The sequence below is a fragment of the Theropithecus gelada genome, chromosome 2 (genome assembly GCF_003255815.1).
Source record: "Theropithecus gelada isolate Dixy chromosome 2, Tgel_1.0, whole genome shotgun sequence".
In the NCBI taxonomy this organism is placed as follows: Eukaryota; Metazoa; Chordata; class Mammalia; order Primates; family Cercopithecidae; genus Theropithecus; species Theropithecus gelada.
In genome coordinates this window covers 60,359,730-60,377,100 of record NC_037669.1, presented here as the reverse complement: position 1 = coordinate 60,377,100, position 17,371 = coordinate 60,359,730, and the positions used below count along the sequence as shown (strand labels likewise).

Genomic DNA, 17,371 nt, shown 5'->3' with positions numbered 1-17,371 from the left:
ATAGCAACAATCCAGTGAGGTAGAAACTATATTGGTCCCATTTCACATAAGTAATTTACCTAAACTAGTAAATGGCAAATCCCAGGATTCGGATTCAACTTTTTTGTTTTTTGGTAACTACTTCATTGATAAATAACTGGGCTGAGTGTGGTGGCTTATGCCTGTAATTACAGCACTTTGGGAGGCTGTGGCAGGAGAATGGCTTAATTCCAGAAGTTCCAGATGAGCCTAGGCTACAATTAAAATATCAGCCAGGAGTGGTGGTGTACACCTGTAGTCCCAGCTACTGAGTTGGGGGCCGAGGCTGGTTGATCACATGGGCCGGGGAGGTTGAGGCTACAGTGAATTGTGATCATACCACCTTACTCCAGCCTGGGGAAATGAGTGAGACCCTGTCTGAAAAAAGAAAAATTAACATGCTATACAACTTGCCCATTTAAAGTATACAATTCAATGATTTTTTTGATAATTACAGACTTTACAATCATCATCACAATCCATTTCAGAACAATTTCATCACCTCAACAAGAAATCCCATCCCCTTTAGCAATTTGCCTCATTTCCTTCCAGTACCCCCTCCACCAACCAGCCCTAGGCAACCACTAATCTGCTTTGTCTCTATATGTCTATTCTGGACATTTCATATAAATAGAGTCATAGAATAAATGACCTTTTGTGACTGGCTTCTTTCACTTAGCATAATATTTTCTTTTTTTTTTTTTTTTTTGGGATGAAATCTCGTTCTTGTCCCCCAGGCTGGAATGTAATGGTGTGATCTCCGCTCACTGCAACCTCCGCCTCCCGGGTTCAAGCAATTCTCCTGCCTCAGTCTCCCAAGTAGCTGGGACTGCAGGTGCCTGCCACTACACCCAGCTACTTTTTGTATTTTTAGTAGAGATGTTGACCAGGCTGGTCTCGAACTCCTGAGCTCAGGTGATCCACCCGCCTCAGCCTCCCAAAGTGCTGGGATTACAAGAGTGATCCACCGTGCCTGACCCCCACTTATCATAATATTTTCAAAGTTCATTGATGTTGTATAGCATATATCTGTAGTTCACTTTTCATAGTTGAATAATATACCATTGTATGGATAGTCCATGTTTTGTTTATTAGTTGATGGATATTTCTTTCCACTTTTTACCTATTACGAATAATGCTACTATGAACATTTGTGTACAAGCTTTTGTGCGGATGTATGTTTTCATTTCTCTTGGGTAGACAGATAACTAGGAGTGGGAAAATCTAGGCACTTTGAGTCTACTGTACTTATGGGTATGTTAAGCTTCTTGAAGTCTGGCCTGTCTAGGATACAGATAGCTTACTAGTCAGTATTGGCTATATCTTTTTTTTCTTTTTTTTTTGAGACAGGGTCTTGCTCTGTCACCCAGACTGGAGTGCAGTTGTGCAATCATGGCTCACTGCAGCCTTGACCTTCCAGGTTCAAGCCATCCTCCTACCTCAGCCTCCCCAGTAGCTGGGACTATAGGCATGTGCCACTGTGCCTGGCTAAGTTTTGTATTTTTTGTAGAGATGGTATTTCACCATGTTATCCAGGCTGGTCTTGAACTCCTAGGCTCAAGCAGTCTGCCTCAGACTCCCAAAGTGCTGGGATTACAGGCATGAGCCACTGTGCCCAATTGGCTGTATCTTAACTTAATTAAAATTTGTAAGTGAATGAATTTTGCTTAGTATATATAATTGAATATTAAATAACCAGGGTCACCTAGTTTGTTTATAATATTTTAAGGATCTTCATTATCACTTTAGAGACCCATAAATATGTTGATTACACATATCTATACAATAAATACATATATAAAGTATCCACTATGTGCCAGGCATTGTGGTAGGAGCCCAAGAACCAACAAAATAAAAAGGCATAGTGTTGAAAATTATCCTGAAATCCACATGTGCATTCTAAATTCTACCCAAATCTCTTTATTGTTGTATGCTTTATGTAAGCCAATATTTGCTAAATATACTTCTCTAGAAGAGTATATCATCCTACGGCAAAAAGTCTTCTACACTTCCTGAATAGGCTTCTTCCTTATGGAATAATGATAGAGGTCCATGATTTCTTTCACCTAAAATAGACCTTTAAGACAAACTCAACTGTTTCTCTATTTCACCAAGAATTTTTCTGTTTCTATTGCTTTTTTTTTTTTTTTGACAGGGTCGTGCTCTTCTCCCAGGCTGAAGTGCAGTGGCGTGATCTCAGCTCACTGCAACCTCAGCCTCCCAGGTTCAAGCAATTCTCCTGCCTCAGTCTCCTGAGTAGCTGGGATTACAGGCACCCACCACCACGACTGGCTAATTTTTTGTGTTTTCAGTGGAGACAAGGTTTCACCATGTTGGCCAGTCTGGTCTCGAACTCCTGGCCTCAAGTGATCCACTTGCCTCAGCCTCCCAAATTGTTGGGATTACAGGCTTAAGCTACCTCACCCAACCTCTATTGCATTTTAAGTGAGACAGTGACACAAAATACGACTCATAATTTAATATCACAATTAATCAGTTTACTTATTAAGAGTTATTACATGAAACACATGAGAAGTGTTTTTCCTTTTCCTTTACCTTGTGGTATGGATTAATATGTTACCAAGTGCCACTCTGTTGCTTCAAAACATCATTCTAAAATAGGTTAACATTATAAGAAGTCTTTTTTTCCCTTTTCTTTTTAACATTGGTGCCTCTTCCCTTGTGATATGCTCTGAAAATAATTTAAGTGGAAGAGAAATAAAGGCCAATTTAATCTGAGAACCTAGTTTCTAATACTGATTTGGGGTCAGAATGTACACATTCTTCCTTTAAGAAAAAAAAAGTAAGGACAACAAACATAATACAAAGATTTTCTATTTTTTTTAGGTTGGTGAAAAAGTAATTGTGTTTTTCCCATTGAAAGTAAAATCTGCAATTATTTTTGTACCAACCTAATAATAGCAACTTCTCACCCTACTTCTCTAACCAAGTGAAAATTTCCAAAACCAGATGGACTTAAACTCCTTTTTTTCTTTTTTTTTTTTTTTGAGATGGACTCTCACTCTCTCACCCAGGCTGGAGTGCAGTGGCCCTATCTCAGCTCACTACAACCTCCGCTTCCCAGTCTCAAGCGATTCTTGCCTCAGCCTCCCGAATGGCTGGGATTACAGGCGCCTGCCACCATGCCTGGCTAATTTTTGTATTTTCAGTAGAGACAGGGTTTCACCATGTTGGCCAGGCTAGTCTCAAACTCCTGATCTCAAGTGGTCGGCCCACCTCGGCTTCCCAAAGTGCTGGGATTATAGGCATGAGCAACTGTACCAGGACCATTTTGCTTTTTCTGAAGGCCAAATGAGTGTTCAATAATACACAAGTTAAAAATGATTAACAAATCCCACCCGCCTTGTTTTTTTGGAACAAAATCATGTTCTTCTGACCAGGCTAGTGCAGTGGCATAAACATGGCTCACTGCAGCCTCAACCTCCCAAGTAGATGGTTCTACAGGTTTGTGCCACCACACTGGGCTAATGTTTTTATTTTTTATTTTGTAGAAAGAGTCTCATTATGTTGCCTAGGTTGGTCTTGAATTCCTGGGCTCAAGCTCATCTTGGTCTCCCAAAGTGCTGAGACTGAATCCTTTTTTGGAAAGACCAAATCTATTTACATATTACCACATGGAAATTTTTTCATTGAGCCTTATAACAATGTTTCCTCATTCAGGTACAAAAGAGTATATTCAGAAACTTAGAGAGAAAAGTCTTGATCTGCCTATGAGTGAGATTCTTTTGGAAATAACAATCTTTTTCTTTTAAATATATTTATTTATTTATTGAGATGGAGTCTCGCTCTGTTGCCCAGGCTGGAATGCAATGGCGTGATCTTGGCTCACTGCAACCTCCGCCTCCTGGGTCTAAGCGATTCTCCTGTCTCAGCTTCCTGAGTAGCTGTGATTACAGGTGCCTGCTACCACGCCTGGCTAATTCTTTGTATTTTTAGTAGAGAAGGGGTTTTGGCATGTTGGCCAGGCTGGTCTTGCACTTCTGACTTCAGGTGATCTGCCCACCGCAGCCTCCCAAAGTGCAGAATTACAGGCGTGAGCCACCACTCTTATTTATTTTTGATTATAAGAGTACTATTTGTTGTTTATTTTGTTTTCTAATAAACACTGATCTTTACAGAATGGTTAATTTGCTTTAAGATAGACAATCCTTCTCCTCCCCTCCCTTCCCCTCCCCTTTCCTTTTATTTGGATAGACTCTCACTCTGTTGCCCAGGCTGGAGTGCAGTGGCATGATCTCGGCTCACTGCAACCTCTGCCTCCTAAGTTCAAGTGATTCTCCTGCTTCAGCCTCCTGGGTGTGTGCCACCATACCCAGCGAAATTTTTTTAAATGTATTTTTAGTAGAGATGGGGTTTCGCCATGTTGGCCAGGTTGGTCTCGACTTCCTGACCTCAAGTGATCTGCCCACCTCGGCCTCCCAAAGTGGGATTACAGGCATGAGCCATGGCCTTCTTCTGTTTCTTAAGGTATTTCAGGTATTGAGTAAGACTTAGACTACTTTTAAATTAAATCGATGCACTTTCTGTTTCCTCCTCCTCCTCCTCCCCTTCTTCCTTCTAAGCGGTAACACAGTTAAAAATTGAAATAAAAGGGCTTGTTTGGAGGAGAGTTGAGCAAAGAAACTACTTAGAAGAAGCTATTTCCCTCATTCACGCGCTATATTATATTCAACATATATGTTTCAGTGACAAAGAATCATCTTGATAATATGACCTATAATGGAGAAATATTCCAGTGTGAATAGACAGGTGCCTGGATAGTGGTGAAGAAACCAAGGAAGATCAGAGGACCCACAGCACCTAGCTGTTTCCTAGGTCACAACTACTAGGTCTGCAAACTATTACTTGAAAGAAGAAACAAGGAGGCAAATGGCATGAAAGACCAGCTGATGGCAATAACCGCTGATAAAAAAGCAGCCAGTCTTATTTGTCATCCTCTAAGCACTATGTATGAAATTCATCTGTAGGAAAGGTAGTGATCAAGAAAAAGGCAGAGAGCAAAAGTATTTTGCATTCTGTTCAGTCTTTTTAGTGCCTAGTGTAGCACCTGGTAGGGTAGGTAAGTACCCATTCAATATCAGTTTAATAATGACAGACATTCAACCAACAAAATGTTCTTAATAACTCCCCCTACCCTATTCCTCACCACTCCAATCCCACTTCCCTGGGCTGACGCTACCTAAATGATCTGTTTCATAAAGGATTGACTCAAATTCTCTCTCTGGGTTGAACTCATCACACAGGTTACCTATATCCTAAAGCTAAAGTTAGAGGGGGAAATATTACTTAAAAATCGCAAAATAAAATTAAGTGGAAGCAAAAGAAAGCAGTGAATTTGCATGAGTCTACACTGATAGAGCATGGCAAGTGAAAAAAGCTGTAAGTTCACTTCACTGGTAACTGAATTACATAGTGGAATTCACTGCCCAGTTTAGTAACTAAGTCTGTTGATCATTAAAAAACTTTCACAGGAGAAGGGAAAGATGAAGCCTGCAATACTCAAGTTTTCCACTTCCTTTTTGGAGATGGAGTCTCGCTCTTGTCGCCCAGGCTGGAGTGCAGTGGTGCGGTCTCGGCTCACTGCAGCCTTTGCCTCCCGGGTTCCAAGATTCTCCTGTCTCAGTCTCCTAAGTAGCTGAGACTACAGGCATGTGCCACCTCACCTAGCTAATTTTTGTATTTTTAGTAGAGATGGGGTTTTGCCATGTTGCCCAGGCTGGTCTTGAACTCCCAACTTCAAATGATCCTCCTGCCTTGGCCTCCCAAAGTGCTGGCATGAGCCACTGTGCCTGGCCTTCCATTTCCCTTTTCTTATGCATAATTCTTTTTGCTTTTCTGGTTAATTTGAAAAGACCCTAAGAAGGAAATACTGCAACAAATACAATTACTCCTAACTTGGAGACTGACACAAAAGTTGCTTAGTTATAGTAAGTAGCTTGTTCTGCATTTTACCCAAAAAGCCAAGAGTAGATTTTTCAATCATTTGTTGAAACATGGCTATCACTTTCAAAAGTAAAAAATAATTATTTCTCCAGCATAACTGTAAAACTCACAAAAATGGGCACCAACATTTCTATGAATGTGGCGAGATTTTAGATAATTTTTTGAATAAGATAGGTAAGTGTAAACATAAAAATATATACTTTTTAGATTAAATGGGCATGCATTTTATTTATTTATTTATTTATTTATTTATTTATTTATTTATTTATTGTGAGACAGAGTCTTGCTCTGTCACCCAGGCTGGAGTGCAATGGCATGATCTCGGCTCACTGCAACCTCTGCCTCCCGGGTTCAAGGGATTCTTGTGCCTCAGCCTCCAGAGTAGTTGGGACTACAGGTGCATGCCACCACACATTTTTGGAGAGTGAGTTTCAGATACCATGAGATTTTACTTCAAAATGCTTTAGTATACATCTCTTGAGGACAAGGACATTTTCATACATAACCACAATGCTATCATCACACCTAATAAAATTATTTACAATTTTTATAATATTCAAATTGTTACAGTTGCTCAAAAAGTCTTCTATAGATTCATTTTAATGTTTCTTTTAATCCAAAATTCAAAGGTCACATGTTGCATTTAGTTGTAAAGTTTGTTTCAGTCTCTATTTTAAATTTAATTTTTAATTTGTAATTGACACATAATCATCCATATTTATGGGGTAAAATGTGATGTTTCAATGGATGTATACTTAGTATAATGATCCAATCAGCGTAATTACCAAATGCATCACTTTAAACATTTGCATCTAGATAATCCTCCTGCCATATTTTTTTAAATGACACTGATTTATCTGAAGAATACAGGCCAATGGTCTTGTGGAATGTCCTGCATTCTGAGTTTGTTTGAGTGCTTCCTCACGAATATTTTTGGCAAGAACATTTCATATGTGATGTTGTGTACTTCTTATAGAATCATATACGTATGTAAATAGTGTCTAGTTGTCCCAGTATTGCTGGTAATAAATTTGATCACATGGCTACGTGGGTGAATCATGTGGGTGATTGCCATTATCTCTTTACTGTAAACGTCCATTTTTCACTTCAGAATTCATGTGTGATGTATAGAGTGATTTTTAGGACCACATACTCATCAACATTTTCCCCACGTTTGGCATCTATTGATAATCTGCCTAATTTATTTACTTATTTATTTTTTGAGACAGGGTCTCACTCTGTTGCCCAGGCTGGAGTGCAGTGGCACAATCACAGATCACTGCAGCCTCTATATCCCGTTCAGGTGATCCTCCCACATCTGCCACCCAAGTAGCTGGGACTACAAGTGCATGCCACCATGACCACCTAATTTTTGTATTTTTTGTAGAGACGGAGTTTTGCCGTGTTATGCAGGCTGGTCTTGAATTCCTGGGCTCAAGTCATCTGCCCACCTCGGCCTCTCGAAGTGCTAGGATTATAAGCTTGAGGCACTGTGCCTGGCCTATCTAAATAAATCATTATACTGGAAGCTGCAAAATGGTGATTTTCTAATGTTATTATTTCTCCTACATGTATTAGCTGAATTATTCTGTAAGGAAGAGCTTTATGTTTTTCCTTTGATACGCAGATTTCATTTCAGTTTAAACACTAAAATAAGACAAAAAAGCCTTTCCCAAGATTTCTTCAAGTCTCCAGATCTAGCTTGTCTACTAGAGCAATTTAGGATGACAGTCTTGCAGGTGGGAGGCAGGAGATGGGGTAGTTAATAATAGACCCCTGGCTCTGCATGTTTTACAGGAAAATAATGAATAAGAAAGTAATAGTTCTCTTTACATGCTTACGTGATTCTAGACAATACTGGCAGCAATCATCAGAGATGGTATAGCAGCTACTTCCATAAAGCATAGAGTACTAGGAACTCCTTAATTTTTGCATTATTTTGTAGTTATCATGCTGCCTTACAGATTTTAAATTATTGACATTTTGTCCATGTTCCCTCCACTCACAAGGTGACTGACCAGCAGTTTCTTCCACACTTCAGAGATAGGATAACAAAAATAGGCCCTCTTGCTGTGTCTTCTGTCATTCTCACAGGACATCTAGAGCCTGGATTCAGAAAACATCTTACTTTCTATAGCTCCGTACCAAATTGTCCTCTCTCCTCTCTCCTGCCCTTATTCAAACAGCAACTCCACTTTTTCCATGTCAAATAGCGTTGATTAAGTGTCTGCAGGTCATTTCTTCTGGTCATCTTTGTAAGTTCCAATTAGCCAGTAAGTGCTGAATGCTTACTCTGTATCCAGAACAGAACTAGATGCTACAAAGGGTCCTGTATTTAAAGGACTTAGTCCCTATCTTCAAAGAGGTTATCTGAATGGTGAGATAAAAATCACCGAAAAATGGAGCTGAAAGATAATCTAAGCTTGTGGGGGTATCTATGAATGGTTTTTAGAGGATTGGTACAAGAAACTTAAAGAACTGGTGCAGAAATTTGCAGTATCTGTGTTGTGCTGGGGCAAGTGTCCATGGATTTTATGAGTTTCAATGAGGGCTGTGACCCTATCCCTCCACCATAAAACATTAACAATGACCAAGAGAGACAAGTTGGACTAGCTATACAGTAACTATTTCTCTTTGCTGATGTTTCCCATGGTCAATGGTAGTCCATCACACTAGAAAATACAGTGTCAGCGCCAAAATATAGATTGAATTCTATGATTGGGTGTTGGACATTCTTTCTTGCCATTTAAACGTGACTTAGCGTTATTAATTAAAGCACTCAAGGCTCATCGTGACATTCATAGGTGATTCTGTTCTTTTTAATTTTTTACGGGTACATAGTAGGTGTATATATTTTGGGGTACATATTTTGTTACAGGCATGCAATGTGAAATAAGCATATCATGAAGAATGGGGTATCTATCCCCCTCAAGCATTTATTCTTTGAGTTACAATCCAATTACACTCCATAGGCAATTGAAATCTTATGCCTGAGAGAAAATTGGGAATAGGGCTGCCCCACTAATCTGAAGTTTGGTTTGGAACTGAGTACTGTATCAGGACACATTAACATTATCTTCATTCTTGTTGATAATGTTCTCTTTCTTTAGTATAGCTAGGGTGAGTTTGCAAAGCCCTTTCATGTCCTATGACCCACTGACCCAGTGAGATTGACAAGGCAAGGATTGTTAGTATCACTTTATTAAACAAAACAAAACAGGATATAAATGGTACAGCTGGGTGTCAAAACGATTTTCTCCAATCCCTCCTTTCTCCAGCTTATCTTGCTCTCTTAACCAGGGCAGCATTTGAGGTGGGCTTCTAGGCAGATGAATTCAGTTATAGTTTTCAGCTGTGTACTGCTGACGAACCATGCTTCTATTTGTAGGTCTTCCGTGGAGGTAGGCTTGAGTGCTAGTTTTGGACTTTCTTCAGACTTTTGCTCAGTCTATGATACTGTACTGACCTTGCAAAGCCCTTCTGGTTCCCTGCATGAACATTTCAAGGGCAAAGTCATAAATGGCCATCTTAATGGGCTGGTCATCATCTCGAATTGTGATCCTGGGAATCAGATTCCTGGTTTTCTACATCAGTCCTGCATAATATGATACGATATGATAGAAGCTACATAAGTAATTTTTAATTTCCTAGTAGCTATATTAAAAAAGGAAAAAGCAGGTAAAATCAATTCTAATAATCTATTTTATTTAACACAAATATCCAAAATATTACCACTTCAACATGTAATCACTATACAAATTAAGATATTTTGCTTTTTTTGTACTAAGTCTTTGAAATTCAATGTGTGTTTAACATCTATTTCACATCGCAGAACTAGCCACATCTTACGTGCCTAAATGGCTAGCAGTCACTGTACTGGAAAACACAGGGATAGAAAATTCTTCTAGAAAAAAATACAGTGAAGAGAAAGCAGCTCCTTTCCCTCTACTGATAATGGAGAATGAGTTAGGCAGTGATTCTTTTATTCTGACATTAATCATCATAATTTATCAGTCATACATCATCATAGAGAACCTCTTCACATCATAGCAAAATTAACAAAATTACTTTCCAGTGACCTAGTGAAAATGGAAGAGGTTTTCATGGGGGAAGAGATGAGAGGGGGTGAATGAGAAACATTTCCTTTATATGGCAGATGCGGGAGTTTCTTGATGATGGGGAGAGCTTCTAGACCTTACAAAATGTTGAATAGGATGATCCATACACACAGGCAGAGAAAACAGGCTATGATAGAGATGGGCTACAAGGTGTGCATGCTCCAAAAATATGGTCATGTATCTTGCCATATGCCTGACACACCTTCCATTAAAACATCTTTTTAACAAACTTTTTTTTTTTTTTACACATCTACTAAAATGTGCAGAAAGAAGAGTAAGTCCTTCTGAGTCAGGGGAGGTAGAGAGCACAAGCATGAATAAGACATAGATGCTGCCTTCAGTGAAATTTGTGGTCTCCAAGGGAAGACAGTGGATAAGACAGGTAGGAGATAAATGTCCATTATATGATGAAGATGAAAATTGTCCAACTGGATCTTCAGAAAACCCCTGTTAATATTCCATTGTTTCTGAGTTAGAAGCACATGAAATAATTACCCTTCACCATTTACCAGTTACATAGGCATACACTGATTTGTTGAATTTGCTTGAAAAGTAGAGCCGAAGATCCTTTGAAAATGGAAGAAGTTATCATGGGGGAAGAGATGAGAGGGGGTGAATGAGAAACATTTCCTTTATATGGCAGATGCGGGAGTTTCTTGATGATGGGGAGAGGCAGCTTAAGGTATTAGGCACTAGACTCCAGCGCCCAGTGACCAGGGGATAATGCTGAAAGAGAAGGGAGGGCAGGAGCGAATATCGTGAACACAAACTTTGTCTATTTCAAGAGCTTTGCCCCTTCCTGGACTGGTATTAAATGCATATCTGAGCAGGTAAATGCAGTGCACGTGTTTACATTGGGGAGGTAGCGGAGAGTAGTAGTTTAGGTCTAGGGTTCAAGAGTCAGCTATTTGTGTGACTTTGGAGGAAGTAATTTAACCGCTTTGTACCCCGCCACCCCCAGTTTTCTAATAAGTAAAAAAAAGTCTTAATAGGATTTAATTAGGTGCTATACAGAAAGAGTTTAGACCAATGCCTGACATATGGCATTCATTCAATAAATGTCAATAATTGTGATTCGTTTTGGCATTATGTCAGTAATAACTATTAGATATGATGCTCCTCTAATTTGTTCCTAAAGTTGCATAAGACTCGACTCTATATTAAGGAATCCTGCTAAAAAGTAGACATATTCTAATGAGAATCTCCTTAAGATGGCAAAACTGGGGCAAAGAGATGGAAATGACTTGCCCAAGGGCTCAGAGGCTGCTCCTAAAATGGGGAGAGAGGCTATTTAAGGCAATGGTGACGGATTTCCCCAAAGACAAGGGTTTGATACACGTAGAGTATGGAACCGGAATCCAGGCTGTACCACTTAACTCGAGGCGTCATTTGGGAAGTTACCTGATTTCTCTGAGCCCTGGATTGTGCACCTGCCAAATAGGTATAATAAATATACCTACAGTTGGTGAAACTCAACAGCATGAGTATGAAAACTGCGTGTGGTCTGGGCCCAATAAAATCAGCCTCTCCATTGATTATTATCATTATTATTACTATTGTTATAACAGATCTTTAGGCGGCGTCAGGAAGTGCCTGTCTGGGATGCTATAATGCGTTTGGCACACCACTATGCCCCAGCTCCTGGCACCCAGTAAACACTCAGGAAACGTTTGAGGAATGAATATACGTCATTTGAGGCAAGAGAGGGCAGTCGGCTGACTGCCTCCGGGCTTAGCTCTCCCCTCCGGCAAAAGCCGGAGCCCGAAGCAGCCCGTAACCCGGGAGCCCAGGCACTACTTGGCAGCGGGTGAAACCCACCTCGCCCCAGTCGGAGCTGTTGGAGAGCGCCCCGCCTGGACGCGCATCTCTGTGTGAGCGGCTCTCTCCCAAGCCCTTATTTTTCTGGTTTGCGGTTTATTTACTTAAGCATTTACAGCTCCCAGGAGCAGAGGGACTGCTAGAGGTAGGGTCAGGACTGAGGTCGCGGTATGTATTTTCTGCCTCCCAATCTCAGAGCCCGCAAGTCACAACACGGCTCCTTTATTTGTGCACCGGAGAGGTCTGCGTTTCTTTACCTCCTGAGGGGCGACAAAAGACACGCAACTCGGGCTCAGAAAAGTGCTCTCACGCGACTTGCCTGTGTCTCCGCTTGCGTGGACCGTCGCTCCCAGGCTTGGTTTTTCGTGCAAACCCGAGCAGGGCGGAGCAGATTAAATAAAGACAACCTCGCGCCTTTAATCCTTGACCGCAAACACTGGCGTTTTTGTGCCCCGGATTTCTGAAATTCTTGGCTCGGGACCCAAGGCAGGGGGAGGGTGGGCTTGTAAAAACTTCCCAAAGCAGAAATCCGAGCTCCTAGCCCCTCCCCGGCCCCAGTGACACCTGGATTCCAGGGAAGGGGGGCAGCCGGAGGAGAGGCGTCCCCAAGGGTTGCGGGCGCTTCCCAGGGGTGGTTTTGGATGGCAGGCTCCGAGACCTACCCACCCAGCCAAGGTACGGGACAAGCAGCCTGAAAGCCTCGCAGGACGCCCCTCCCCTGTCCCCGCGCGCGTCTATTTAGGGCCCAGCCCGGGCGCCCAGGGGGTTCTGGGACTTGTAGTCCCTCCCCGCTGCCTCAGGCTCCGCCACCACCCGGTACTCGGACTACATTGCCCAGGGAGCTTCCCGGCCTATATAAGACGCCCGGAGCCGCTTCAAAGTGCAGTAACCATGTGGATGTGCTGCTGAAGCGTTTCCTCAAGCTCGCTGGGGTGGGAGGAGAGGAGGAGGAGGAGGAGGAGGTGGTGGTGGAGGAGTAGGCAGGGGGTGGAGAGAGAGAAAGCGCACGCCGAGAGGAGGTGTGGGTGTTCCGCTTCCATCCTAACGGAACGAGCTCCCTCTTCGCGGACATGGGATTACCCAGCGGCTGCTAACCCCTCTCCTCGCCCTGCTCCCCCAAACCGGCGTGGCTCCCCGGGCACCAAGGTAGCGGCTGGGGCCGGGCAGAGGGCGCGGGGAGTTGGCACTGGCTCCCCCGGCGCAGAAGTTTTTGCCCCGGTCTCGGGGAGATATCGATGGATGTGCATGCACTTGGCATGCATTTGGGGGTTCCTTTACTGCGGGCAGTGTTTTTGGAGGAGCTCATTTGAGGCTTAAAAAACAAATATCCTCGACTCTAGTGCGTGGCTTTGGGGGCTCCCTATTCTGGACTGGTGTGGCATTCCCCCAAGTTGGAAACTGTTGCTGCAGCTGCAGGAAATAGTTTTTTTTTTTTTTTTTTTTTTTTTTCGGAGAGAGGTTGTGGGGGTGTCATATGTGAGCCTGCTCAAGGAAATAATCTTTCTAAAAATGTAGCCCTCTCTTGCGCTCCATGGTTGGGAGAATAATGCATGTGTGGGGGGCCCCCGTGGGGAGGGTTTTTAAAAACGGAAGAAAACCGGGGAAGCGGTGAGGGATGAAGTGTGGACGAAGCTCATGTCCAGTGAGGATGCGGGCTTCGGATACTTGGCCTCCTCACCGGGAAACAAGTGCTTTGGGATCTGCCAAACACTTCCCTTAGTTCCAGCCTCCCGCACGTTCGAAGTTTGTGTGTGCCAAGTCTCACTTGTCAGTTACATCCTGGAAATAAGAGTAGTTACCTGTAATCGTCGCCCAAGCGATCCCACCAACCTGCCTGCCAAAATTGGAGGGTGGGGTGGGGAGGGGTCTCCCCAGGGAAGGAGGCTAAAGAAGTTGGAAACTTGTAATTTGGAGCACTTCTGTTAGAGACTCGTCTTCCGCGGTCTGGTACTCAGTCTTCTTTCTTTCTAAATATTTAGGAGCTGACTACAAAGGAGCAGGATTTGCACCCCTCGCTGGGCTTGTTTTGGCAACAGAGTGCCTGACCCGGGTCAGGTGAGTGTGGAAGCCTGAGTGCTATAGTCAATAATGAGTTTTTGTCCTAAGCCTATTTTAAGTTCTATCTAAATCGCCAGTGAGGTGGGGGGTAAGAAAGAAAAAGAAACTCCGTGGCTCAGCCTTCAAAATTTGCCTCTGCCTTTGGTGAGGGCTTTTGGGAGGAGAGGTCCAGTGGACTGTCCGTTTCTTGGACGTAGCTCAGAACTGAAGGAGCCTGAAGGTTTATGAAAGAGGCGGGTTGGGGGGGAAAGGCCATTAAATGGAGCAATAAAACGGCGGCCCATTGCCGGTCTGAAAAGCGTGCTGATTATTTAAATTCTAAAGGACGCAGTGCATTTCATATGCCAAGATGTGTAAGCAATATTAACTGCTTCTCTCCTTCAAAAAATAGTCACTCTTTTCTAATTTTGAACGTGTGCTTAATCAGAGTAGGTTGGATTGCAAGAAATGAAAGTGGTTGCTGCAAGTTGAAAGAATTAGAACTTTAAAAAGGGAAGTGAGTTACTGGAGCTTAAGATAGTAGCATCCAGCCCTTGACTCGAGCCACCTGAAAGTCAAGGAATCTGGCAGGGCCCTGTTGTTTTGGGGCCTGTGGTGGAATATGAGCTGAGAGCAGCATTTATCTGTAAACACAACAGTTCCTATTTTTTCCCCAAAATGGTCAGACTGCATTTGAAGAGTGGGAGGTTTCAGCGGGTGCACGTACATCACTATTGCTGCAGATTTGGCCATCAAAAATTTTTTCTCCTAAAATACTCAGGAACATGGTAAATAACAGGGTAACAGAGGTGGGTAGGGGTGGGTGGCTGGGTCTTTGTAACTTTTATAACATTCTAAATATTTAGCTGTTTCCTGGGCTACAATCTTTGGGCTTTTCTAATGAGAAAATAAAAGTCAGACACTTCATTATAGTGGTATAGTGCTTTTGTTTCCTGTTGATAAGATCCTTAGGAGTACTGGCAGAGTGAGAAGCATTTGGATGTGAGAACTCTAGTTTCTTCTTGAAGTTCTTTTATTGACTCACATGGCTGTGTGGGTGCTCTTAAAGCCAAAGATTAGGTCCAGTTCCCCTCTTCAGAATTAGCTGTACAACAAGGAGAAACTGGTCCACAGACTGTTTTCTAACTGGTTGCTAAAAATAATAAGATGGACACATTAAGTACTTGTAAGCCGGGTCCACAGCAATGTATCTCACAAACCCTGTGCAACAGATGCAGTTGAAGAAACTGAGGTGCAGAGAGTGAAATCACTTGCCCAGTAGCTAGTACAAAGTAGGAGCAAGGTATAACCTCAGGCGGTGAGGCTGCACTGCATCCCACAAATGGACCTAAGTTGATTTGGGGATGGTGGTGGTGAGAGGGAAGCAAGGAAAAGTGGTAAACTTACTGCTATTGATGAAATAACTTGCTTACAGCCCACCAATGACGAAATAGTACTTAACATTGATATAAGAAGGAAAGGATGTAGCCACAAACATAGGGATAAAAGAGTGCAGATATTTGAGGAGGTATTAGATGTTGTAATGAGTTCATTTTGGAAAACCTGAATGGGAAGAGTAAAAAGAAACAAAACCAAACCACAAGGAACATTATGTAAGTTAAGCATTAGGCTCACCTCCTGGCTGAAATACCTCTTGATTATTTACATCAAAGCATCTGAGTAGGTTAAAAGGATCAGGCATTTCCCCATCTGAATAATTCGAAAGTTTAAACTGCAGTTAGTCTGCAATGTGAAACGTTGATACCTTTTCATATACCTTCCAGTTTGCTTTGCAGCCAGTTGTGCAGATGTTTTTGTTCTCTATTTTTTCTTTCAAGTTCGTGTGTGTGTGTATATGCACATGTACATTGAAAGTACAATCTGCTCTTTGAATAATTCAAATCAGAACAGAAAATCCTTTCAAGATATCGTTCTTATCAGGCAGGGAAAGTTCTTCATGTTCTAAATGAATTACTCTGGCTCTTGCATTGAGACCCGTGAAAGTCATTTGGGGTTGACAATGGTATCGCTTTAAACAAAGTGATTGTCTTTTGGAGGGAACTGTCGTCTTTTCTTTAGGAATGAGAAGTGGAATGGCTGCTTAGAAAAAAAAGAGATAGATGAACTCCACAAAGATAGCAGTCTTTTTCTTCAAAATATTTTCAAGTGAGGAAGATCAGAGTGTTGGTATTACAGGGAGGAAGGAGAGTGGGCAGAGAGAAAGATAAAAAGAAACCTTTAATCCAATGGTGTGCAACCAACTGACTTCCAGAGGCGGGGGAACATCACATGGCTTTTCAACTCATTTATAAAGATATCATGGAAACTCTGTCTGATTTCTTCACAAGCAGCTCTTAGAAAACAAACCAAAATGAAACAAGCACCAAATATGAACAACAGAAAAAACAGCCAAAATAAAAGTAGGCCTGAAGTTAGGTTTCTAGGTCAAGCTGTCTTTGGCTACATCTCATTAAGGAGTCTCTGCAAGGCCAGTGTCTATCTTGTTTACTATTGGTTTGATTTTTTAAAACAAAACACATTGCATTTGCAGGCTGTCAACCAGAAGTGCATGCAGTTTTTTTTTTTTTTTTTCATTTTTGCTGTTTTAAGTTTGTACATAGCTCAATTGATGAATGCAATTAAGGCTTGAAGTCAGTGATGTGAATGACATAACTCCTGTGCTTCCTTACAATTGTCTTGGTGTCTGTGGTTCTGAGATGATTGCTAATGAGGATAAGCCAAATACACCACTGAAACCGTCACCCATTCAACTTTGATATTTCTAAATTGGATGTAGTTTAAGGCACATGGTGTGGTAAATCTATTTAACAGACTCTAAGGCCTGTTCAAGTTGTTGTGTGTGATTCAAGTGTTTTATTCTTTATTCAACAAATTTCTTGAGCACCTGCTATGTACTAAGGTGTATTCCAGGTGCTCAGGATATAGCAATGAACAAATCATCCTGTTCCCAAGAGGCTTACATCCTAGTTAGTGGGAGGTAGCCAATATAAATAAATAAGTAAGTATTACAGTATTAGAGGTAGTAAAGGCTACGGAGAAAAAGAAAACTGGTTAAGCGGGGAACTGAAAATAACAAGTGGAGAAATTAGATCCCTTGTGCATTGCTGGTGGGAATGTAAAATGGTGAAGCTGCTGTGGAAAACAGCATGGCAGTTACTAAAAAAAATTAAACATAAAACTACTTTATGTCCCAACAATTCCACTTGAAGGTATATACTTTAAAAAATTGAAAATAGGGACGTGAGCAGATATTTGTACACCTGTGTCAGTAGAAGCATTATCACAGTAGCCGAAAGGTAGAAACAACCCAAGTCTATTGATGAATGAGTAGATAAACAAAATGTGAAATATACATACAATGGAATATTATTCAGCCTTAAAAAGGGAATTCTGAC

General features: G+C 41.7%; 1 protein-coding gene across 1 annotated transcript in view; it reads left to right on the top strand.

The window, feature by feature from the left end:
* The first annotated feature begins 12,800 nt into the window (after positions 1-12,800).
* The window catches only part of ITPR1 (inositol 1,4,5-trisphosphate receptor type 1), a 354,161-nt gene continuing 349,590 nt past the window's right edge, over positions 12,801-17,371 (top strand). The window contains exons 1-2 of the mRNA XM_025375486.1: positions 12,801-13,064; positions 13,898-13,973. The gene's annotated coding sequence lies outside the window, so the exon portion shown is untranslated. The remainder of the gene's footprint in view (positions 13,065-13,897; positions 13,974-17,371) is intronic.